Raw genomic sequence first — 6,000 nt, 5'->3', positions numbered from 1 at the left:
GACATTAGCCAGAGGGATCTCCTTGGATTCTATCCACATCCCAAGACGACTCAGTGTGTTTGGCCCCCGTACAGCTCGAATTTGAGAATCTACTCAATCCTTGCCAAATGCTTTCGCTCTTTTAGCAAAAGTTCTGCTAGGCCTTAGGCAAGAGGAGATGTGGGATGGATCCAGAAATATGTACATCGACAGTATTTCCCACTTGAGTTACACTTGTATTTAGCTAGACATCTTTGGTTTCCCCCACCCCCTCCGGCCCTGAGAGATTTCTCTTTCTTATGTCCTGAAGATGCTGGTTCTGGCTGGGATGTGGTTCCACCTAATCATCTGATACCAAGCGAAATAAGCCCCATCTTCAGACACAGCAAGTGTTGATAAGTATGCTGATAAATCTGACATGGCAATACAGATCTAACCTGTGGCTAACCTCCCTCACATTCATCCATTTTCAGAAGAAGTGCAATGAATCGCAATCAAGTGTAAAAGTCCTGTCCAGTTTTCTGCTCTCCAATCCTGAGGTCAGTTCATAGAATCAGAATCGCAGAATTATATAATCCCAACAGTGCAGAAGGAGACCACTCAACCCATTGAACCTGCACCAACCACAATCCCACCTATCCCCATAGCTTCATGCATTTATCCTGCCTCTGACACTAAGGAACAATTTAGCATGGCCAATCCACTTAACCTGCATATCTTTGGACTGTGGAAGGAAACCCACGCAGACACAGGGAGAATGTGAGACAGTGACCCAAGGCCGGAATTGAACCTGGGTCCCTGGCGCTGTGAGGCAGCAGTGCTAACCACTGTGCCACCATGCTGCCTACTGTTGTATTAGTCACATTGCAATTAGGGTTTCCAACCCATCATGATTCTCCCAAGAATTCTCCTGGGACAACCCAGGAGAAAAATCAGAGACAAATTAAAAACAAGTCTTTCAAAGCTTTCGGGTTATTGGTTGCAACAAGGCCGTTTGACTGACTGTCAAGAATCATCCAATCAGGCAACAAAGAGTATCAGCACTTTTCAAGTGGCTTGGGAAAGTGTGTTGTGGTGGTCAGGGAGATGGAGGGCAATGGTGGGGATGTGGAGGCAGTGCAACTGCAGGGAGGAGATCAGGAGATGGAACCCCCAGGAATACAGAGTCAGCAACCATAACTGCAATCCTAGCTGAGATTAGCACCATTTGCAGTTAAGACTTTCGTAGAATCATAGAATCAGTACAGAAAGAGGCCATTCGGCCCATCCAGCCTGTGCCGACCACAATCCCACCAGGCCCTATTGCCGTAACCCCACACATTTACCCTGCTAATCAATTTAGCATGGCCAGTCAACCTAACCCACACATCTTAGGACTCTGGGAGGAAGCCAGAGCACCCAAAGGAAACTCACGCAGACACAGGGAGAAAGTGCAAACTCCACACAGGCAGTGACCCGAGGCTGGAATTGAACCTGGATCCCAGGCGCGGTGAGGCAGCAGTGCTAACCATTGTGCCACCATGTTGCCCAAAACTAGTCTGAATTGTCCAAATCGCAAAAGACCATTTACTAATCGAATCATCCTAGGCTGTCCCATTGTTCCATTGAATTTCTCCTTCTATTGGGGCTGCACCAATCCACACATCCTACTCCAATCTGCTACTTGATTGCTGCCAACGTTCTTCTGAATCTTACCATCAAAAGGTGTAATAGGGGAGATTGCAGCTCCATTCCCTGGGAAAAACATCCTGCGCTCAACACTTCCCTTGGCTAACACTGCAGTGAACTGAAGATTCAGATTGTGTTACTTTACTGAACCTTATCATATGCAACACCTATCCATTGTTATTTACATATTATTTGCACTTTCAAGTAATGCAGGAAACAAATAAAAGTATTTGTAAGTATGTCCCATTTACCCGTCACCACCACACCCACTGACCTGCATTCGCACTCAGTCCAAAACAGCTCAGTTTTGAAATTCTTAACCTTCTTTTCAAATCTCTCCATTGCCTCATCTTTCCTATCTGAGGAGAGTTTCTGGCCCTGCGATCGTCTTAGATCCCATCATTCTTCCAATTCTGACCTTGTGTGCATCCCAGGTCTTAATCACACTCCACCATTGGCAGCCATGCTTTTAGCTGCCTAAGCCCTAAGCTCAGATATTCCTTCCCTGAACCTCTGCGCCTCTCTGCCTCCCACACCTCCTTGAACCCTCTCCTTAAAACTGGCCTCTTTGACCACCTTTTCGGCGGCACAGTGGTTAGCACTGCTGCCCCAGAGCACCAGGGACCTGGGTTCGATTACCGGCTTGGGTCACTCTCTGTATGGAGTCTGCACATTCTCCCTGTGTCTGCGTGGATTTCCTCCGAATGCTCCGGTTTCTTCCCCCAAGTCCAAAAGACTTGCAGGTTAGGTGCATTGACCATGCTAAATTCTCCCTCAATGTACCCGAACAGGTGTCGGAATGTGGTGACGAGGGGATATTCACAGTAACTTCATTGCAATGTTAATGTAAGCCTACTAATAAAATAAAATAAACCTTTTGGTCATATGTCCCTATATTTCCTTCTGTACCTCAATGTATCACGAGGCTCCTGTGAAACATTTTGGGATGTTTTGCTGCAATAAAAGTGTTAGATATATATGCAAGTTGCTGTATTAATATTTGGTGAGGAATCTTTCCACCCAGTTCGAACAATACTATCTTAATAAGGAGAGAATACTTCATGGAGGTCTGTCTGATCTGATTCTTACTTCCACTAGAATGATGTGGCCAGCCCTTGAGTGGAAATAATTATGTCACACAGACCTCCATGAAGAATGTTAGAAATATTACCCCATGCTATGGGTTTCATTAAACACACACACACAGATACATGAAAAAATCTTTTTTATTCAGAGCCTGGGCAACAAGAACATTTGTACCACTGCATCATATTATAAGTACAGAAACAGACCACACAAGTTCTCGACCTATCTCAGCAGTAATAACATTATCCATCACTCCGTTTTCACTGTCGGGGAATTCCTTTTCTCAGACCAGTTGTGTTTAAAAGACTGGAAGATAAGCAAAAAAATAAATATGTACAATGACTTTATTTTTCTTTCTTCCCCCTTTTCTATTTTCTCCATAAATCATTCAGCATTCCTGACTGACAGTCCAGATAACACTCCCAGATTTCTATCAGTGCCTTCCTTTCTTGCTCCAGCTGAGTGAGGAGGTGCACAGGAAGGTCTAAAAATCAGGGAAGAAGTGGGTGGTACACCAATCACTGGTGACACTTCCTGTTGTGGGGCTGGTTCCCATTCTCCCCATTGTTTCTGGTTGTTGTGGAGTAGAGAGTAGGTTGCCAACCTGACACTTAACCTCCTGCCTTCAACCACCCCACACCCATGTCTCTGACACTGGTCGGCCAGCATTCCAACCTCACACTGCACCCACCGCCTGCCCATGCTGATCTGAAAACCAATTGGATGGTTCTTGATTGCCAGCCAGAATAACGTTTTTTTTTATTCTTTCATGCGGGCATCATTGGCAAGGCCAGCATTTGTTGCCCTTTCTAATTGCCCCTTGAACTGAGTGGCTAGCGAGCGCCATTTCAGAAGGCAGTTAAGAGCCAACCACAGTACTGTGGTCACAGAATCCCTACATTGCAGAAGGGGACCATTCGGCCCATCGAGTCTGCACCGAATATTTTATAGAACATCCCACCCATGCCCTATTCCCTTAACTTCACATATTTAGCCTACTAATCCCTCTAAACTACATGTCTTGGGACACTAAGGGGCAATTTAGCATGGCCAATCCACCTAACCTGCACATCTTTGAAATGTGGGAGGAAACCGGAGCACCCGGAGGAAATCCACATAGACATGGGGAGAACGTGCAACCTCTACACGGTCACGCAAAGCTGGAATCGAACCGGGATCCCTGGCATTGTGAGGCAGCAGTGCTAATCACTGAGCTGCCCCGTGTGGATCTGGAGTCACATGTGTGCTCGGTAAGGATGGCAGATTTCCTTCTCTAAAGGACATTAGTGAACAAAATGGGTTTTCAAAACTATCACCGTAAGTGAGACTGGCTTTTAATTCCAGACTTTATTGAGTGAATTTAATTTCCACCAGCTGCCATGATGGGATTTGAACCCCAGCTCCAGAGCATTAGCTTGGGCCTCTGGATTGCCAGGCCAATGACATTAACATTGCTGCCTCACAGCGCCAGGGACCTGGGTTCACATCTCAGCTTGGGTGGTGGAGGCAGGTACTCTTACATCATTTAAGCACCTGGATGAACACTGGGTGGCATGGTGGCACAGTGGTTAGCACTGCTGCCTCTCAGCGCTAGGGACCAGGGTTCGATTCCCGGTTTGGGTCACTGTCTGTGTGGAGTCTGCACGTTCTCCCTGTGTCTGTGTGGGTTTCCTCCGAGTGCTCCGGTTTCCTCCCACAGTCCAGAAGATGTACTGGTAAGGTGCATTGGCCGTGCTAAATTCTCCCTCAGTGTACCCGAACAAGCACCGGAGTGTGGCGACCAGGGGACTTTCACAGTAAGTTCATTGCAATGTCAATGTAAGCCTACTTGTGTGAATGAACTTTAAAAACCATCTCCCCCATCCATCTTCAATATCTTTATAACTAACAAATAGAAGTCTTGAAGGAAAATGAAAAATACATTTTTTAAATGTCTTTATGATTATTTTTGCTTTGCTGCTCAAAGCAGAACCTTGGAGATTAACCTTTAGATCCTGGAGACCCCAGGACATTCCTGGAGGAGGATGCTGAAGAGACAGGAAGAGGAGACTGGAGTCTTCAGATGCATTAACCCAGAGAAAAGGCCTAGAAAAGGGCTGGAGGTGCAGGGTCTGTGGAGGACTGATTCAAATGAATAAATGTGCAGTATTAATGCACAGTACTTTCGAGCAACGGAACTGCTTGGGTGTAGTCATCGGTACATTGGCAAAATCGCAGACCTTTTAACTGCCTTCAGGCACTTGCAGCTGTCAGGGTGAAGTCATCTTCTCATCCCATCGAATGTCTGATTGCAATCTGCACCATTCCTGCAGTAGCAAGCCTCTCCTGCAAGGAACAGCTTTTGTTTCTCCACACCCCGCTCCTTGGGGGAAACTGTCAGACCTTTGCAAGGCACCTCCCACTGAGAGCACACACAAGATCTGGACCTCACCACATGGGCACAATACCCTGGGCCAACAGTCTGTGTCAGCAAAGAAAGTGTTGATATTCACAACACATGTTATCTGAAGGGTGAACAACCTTCATGGAAAAGCATCTGGCAAATGTTGAATTTACTGGTTGATAAACTGACAAGATAATGAAATAATCATCTAAATATATACCACCACAGAGCTTGGATTTGACACATAAGTCGCCTTTTCTATAATTACTTCCCCTGGCTGAATATGAATAGTTTGCAAATGTACTCTTTCTTGAGGGCAATGCCCCATTCCATATCATTGTTACAATGGCAAGTTTACAGAATAAGACGCGCTTAACAAAATGTAAGCAGAAAATCAAATCTCCCGCTGAGAAACTGTGACTGAAGGTGATCGATCTCTCATTCCCATTCAGCATGCCAACACTATAGTTAAGAAAGCCCACCAACGCCTCTACTTCCTCAGAAGACTAAGGAAATTTGGCATGTCAGCTACGACTCTCACCAACCTTAACAGATGCACCATAGAAAGCATTATTTCTGGTTGTATCACAGCTTGGTATGGCTCCTGCTCTGCCCAAGACCGCAAGAAACTACAAAAGGTCATGAATGTAGCTCAATCCATCACACAAACCAGCCTCCCATCCATTGACTCTGTCTACACTTCCCACTGCTTCAACAAAGCAGCCAGCATAATTAAGCACCCCATGCACCCCGGGCATTCTCTCTTCCATCTTCTTCTGTCGGGAAAAAGATACAAAAGTTTGAGGTCACGTTCCAACTGACTCAAGAACAGCTTTTTCCCTGCTGTCATCAGACTTTTGAATGGGCCTACCTTGCATTAAGTT

This window comes from Mustelus asterias, chromosome 2, assembly GCF_964213995.1.
Source record: "Mustelus asterias chromosome 2, sMusAst1.hap1.1, whole genome shotgun sequence".
NCBI lineage: Eukaryota > Metazoa > Chordata > Chondrichthyes > Carcharhiniformes > Triakidae > Mustelus > Mustelus asterias.
Note: the sequence above shows the minus strand (reverse complement) of the source record.